At 26.2% G+C, this 4,742-nt stretch overlaps 1 protein-coding gene across 2 annotated transcripts in view; it reads right to left on the minus strand.

The window, feature by feature from the left end:
- Positions 1 to 1,202, minus strand: part of LOC136080865 (uncharacterized) — a 31,153-nt gene extending 29,951 nt beyond the window's left edge. The window contains exon 1 of one of the 2 annotated variants that reach the window (XM_065798203.1): positions 1,062 to 1,202. The gene's annotated coding sequence lies outside the window, so the exon portion shown is untranslated. The remainder of the gene's footprint in view (positions 1 to 1,061) is intronic. The other variant, XM_065798204.1, reaches the window with a different exon arrangement.
- Between the last annotated feature and the right edge of the window lie 3,540 nt (positions 1,203 to 4,742).

The raw sequence follows: 4,742 nt of genomic DNA on the forward strand, positions 1-4,742 counted from the left end.
CCTACCTACACAAAATTTTATGATATTTTTTTAAGTTTAGTGTCTCCTTACTTTACAATTGACCCACTACCCTCCCATCTCATAGATGCCATTTGCAGACCCCCTCTTCCCCACCGAGCGTACGTACTTTATGGCAGTCCCTAAGAATAATTATTTTTTTAAAACATTAAAATAAATAAAATAATGTTTTTATTAAAACATTAAAAGAAGATTTATTCGCTAGAAACGCTACATACGCTTATATATATATATATATATATATATATATATATATATATATATATATATATATATATATATATATATATATATATATATATATATATATATATATATATATATATATATATATATATATATATATATATATATATATATATATATATATATATATATATATATATATATATAGTTTTTTAAACAGGAAATGTTTTAAAAAACATATCTTGTTTAAATCATCAACATAAATTGATGTTTTCTTTGTTCATTTTTAGGACCAAAAATTTTTTAATTGGTCTAATATTTATATCGACGATAGATTTTAGTATTTAGAACGTGGAAATAGAATTAATTCATTTTTATTTTTGTGACTTAGCGAGTTTTGCAGATGGGCTTTTCAAATGTTTATTATATTTATATTCTGATAACACCAATTTAAATATTAGATCTATTAGTAGACAATTGGTCCATATAATAGATAAAGAAAATAATAATTTCTGTCGTTGTGCGCCTATAAATAGTGAAATTTTACGTCAACTTCTCAAGATTAATTTACTCAAAATAACCTTTAAAAAATTCGAATTCACCTCTCAAACACTTTTGAAAACTTCAAATAGTTGGGACAGGGCGTGCTTAAGAAGTTTAAAAAAAGTTTTAACACGTAGTAACATTTTGTTTAGAGCCCACTGGGTATATATAAAACTATTTACATTTTTAGATTAATAAAAAAACGTTCCATTTTTGTTCATTTACGGTAACAACTACAGTAACTACACAGAAAAAACTCAAAATATTGTTCAAAATATTCAACCGAAATATTGTTTAACAACAGAAAATCTTACCAAACTTTGTTGCGTATTTGCGAACTTTGTTGCGTGTTTGCTGCTTTTTTATAACTCTTCACTTTAACGCATTATATATATATATATTTAGATTGTAGCATGGAAACAAATTTAAAGTAATTGCTTAAATTACAAAAGAACTCAATTTATTTGATAAAGCTACGCGCAAAGTAATTATCATAAAAGATATCCGGTTAGAAAAAATAATTAAAAAGTTTTTTATTTGTTTAATGTTGTCAACCTTCTTGTTTTGGGTAGGTCAGGATTAGACTTTTGTCTTTTTTATATATTTGAATTTCATCAGCCTTCTTGTTTTGGGTAGGTCAGGGTTAGGCTTTTGTCTTTTTCATATATTTGAATGAGCCAAAGGTGAAATATGATTATCTATGGTAATGTATGTGGAAATATAATGACCTAATTAAAATTTGATTAGCATGCTTCTATTACGTTTCACTGAGAGTTCTAACTCTGTTAACGCATAAATTACTTGAATTATGCGTTGATGTTTGAAAATGTTATTGTCGATGCCCCAATGATGTCTGACTTGTAATTAAAAATAAAAATCACACTGATTATATATTTTACGGTTTATATTGTTCGATTTACGGTTTTATATGTAGTTCGAGTTAGCACCGTATGTTTGCAATGAATTTGAAATTAAAAGTAAATTGAAGCTTTAAAATAGGAAAGCAAATAAATTGTCCTTAGTTGTTCATTAGATCTTAAGTCTTAAGTTGTTTATTAGATGTATTTATAACAAAAACAAGGAAGGTAATTTTCCTTAACGTACACTTTAACCTATATTGAATACAAAAGTTTGTTAAAATGTTGTTTAATACTTGTTACTGTTGCAAAAGTACGAACCTTAGATTCTTGTATTAACATTTTTGATGAAGTTTTCGATAGGTAAACCGCATCACTTTTAACCACATAAGTTTAATTATATTACTTCTTACTACATATTCGGCTTCTATTGCATATTTTTTCCATGCGGTTGTTTTATTTAAAGGTTTTGATAGAAAATTCTTTTTATAGTCTATTCTGGATATTCTAAAATCTAAGCAATATTTTTTTATTGCATTTTTCTTGTTTGTAAATTATTCTAAATAGCTGGTTTTAATTATATCAATTTTTAAAGCATAGAAATTTGTTTGGACGTTTAAATAGATGGACTTTTAATGTGTAGACCAGAGGCAAATTACTGAAATACTACGCGAGTTATAATTTTCAATGTCTATGTTTGAAATAATTTTACAAAATAAATAGTATTTAGCCGACGTTTTTGCTTCGATAATTTCTTTCACTAAAACATTTTATTATCTGTAAAACACTAACTTTTAGAAAATATTAATTTATTTCATGTACGTAATTAAGAATATCTCGAGATATTATCATTGAGAAAGAAAGATCACTTCTAAGAAAATATTTTAATTGGTATGTAAGCTTTAATTACTTATAGCTTATTTGTAAAAAAAACTTTGACGTCAAAAGTATTGTTTTTACAAAAATGCAATATGTTATGTATTGGATTTTTTCAAAAACACTATTTTTTATATCACATTGTGATATAAAAATTTTGTGATATTAATACGATTGTTGTAAAGTAAAAAGTGTTGTTTGAGTATTGTAAAGTAAAACCTCTACGTTTTGTAGGTCATATCATAAAACATTTATAGATTGAACTACAGATTGTTTGCAGTTGTTACTCCTAACAATTAGATTTTACTATTCTCTTAAGGATTTAAATTCCTCATTTTTGACGGAAATTGAAGCTTTTTTGACTAAAACTTCGTTTTGATATTTTTCGGGTGTAGCGGAATAGTGTCGCAAAATTTTATTTGTCGCAAATTTGATTATCGAAAATTTGAAAAAGGAATTGTGTCGCAAATTGTCGCTTTATAAAGTCGCAAATAAATTTAATGAATAGTGTCGAAAATAGAAAAAGGAATAAGGTCGCAAAAAAGTTTATTGAATAGTGTCGAAAACAAAAAAAAGGAGTAGTGTCCCAAATGAATTTAATGAAACTGTCGTCATTTTAATGTATAATCAAATAAAAGTATTTCCACGTGATGCAAATGTTTCCTATTGTTTTGATAGCGCGGATATCTATTAATAGCGCGGATATCTTTGTTTATAAACAACGCGAAAAAACCATCCAATTAATACATGCTTAACCAAGGATGTATGAGTAGATTGACGTTTAATGCTTAGTTATAGATAGGGAACATAAAGAAATATATAGAACTTATTATACACTAGTTAGTGTATAGTATATAGGATAAGCTAGCTAGCTAGCTTAGGATTTACTTTGTTCTAGTTAAGTTTTTTTTTTTAAAGTTTAATAATTCAGTTAAGTTTTGTGCTGCATTAATTAGTAAAAAAGTAAAAAGTTTAAAATTCTGCTTTCTTAATATTAAGTTGATAATATTTAGAAATAGTAGACTTATTATTAGGTACGTGAGTAAAAATTTCAAATTGTTTAAATATTATACAGTTATATATCATTGGAAAGAAGATCAATATAGTATTTTAAAGATGAAAAAGTTATCAAAATTAAATAATTCCTTCATAAATTATGACGGTTTAAGTTCCGACTTTTTGATAAATGGGTTTGTTAAAGAAACTGTGTCAAAGTTTTTTTAGCTTAAATAGTTATAACTTTATCAATTCTTATCTAAATAAAAATATCTTGATATCAAAATATTGGTGTAAGAGTGGGCTACAAATTTATGTTGACCACTAACCCCCGGGCGTATCCAGAGGATAAAGGGGGCAACAATCCACGTTTTTACCATAAAAAATTAATCACTTTTTCAGAAAAAAAGTCTATTTTCAAGATATACGTAATTTAAATATACAAAAAAGTTGTTATAAATTTATATTAAATCACAAAGTATATGAAAGGCGTATGTTAACTATGAAGGTGGGTGTGGTGGTGATGGTTTGATACACCCTAGTATCAAGACTTGTTTTCATAAATACTATTATCTTTACTAAAATGAATTCAATTAGTTTATAATATAAAATTATGTTAAACAAGAATTTAGGTACACAAGTGGTGTTTACATTGACTAATGGGAGGGGCGTTTGCTTCTTCTAACCCCCCACCTCCTCCCCAAACCTAAAAATAGAAAAAAAAGAAGATAAAATAACACAATTACTATTTCCTAAAGTTCCAAAACAAAGTTATTTTTATTATATTTTGAATATAAAAAAGGTTCTATAAATTAATACCGGACAACCACCAAATATGAAAGATGAATGTATAACTCATGGTAAATGTGTTGATGATGTTTTAATACATCCTCAAAAAAGGTTCTATAAATTAATACCGGACAACCATCAAATATGAAAGGTGAATGTATAACTCATAGTAAATGTGTTGATGATGTTTTATACATCCTCATATCAAAAAAATATTTAAGTTATGAAATATCTAATTGGTTATTTAAAGTGCAACAACAAAGAAGTAGAAAACATATCTTACTAGATTAAGAGTATAAGGGAGGGCGCATCCAAATATGTCATAAGAAAGGGGCATTCTAATGCCCCTTCCACTCTAATTAAAAATTATTATTTAACTGGACATATATTACTAAAAAAATTATACAACTACTATTGTGGGGCTATAAGTCAACTGGCTGTAAAAAACATGTCATCTTTCTAACCAAGTATAGCAAA

This window comes from Hydra vulgaris, chromosome 05, assembly GCF_038396675.1.
Source record: "Hydra vulgaris chromosome 05, alternate assembly HydraT2T_AEP".
NCBI classification, from domain to species: Eukaryota; Metazoa; Cnidaria; class Hydrozoa; order Anthoathecata; family Hydridae; genus Hydra; species Hydra vulgaris.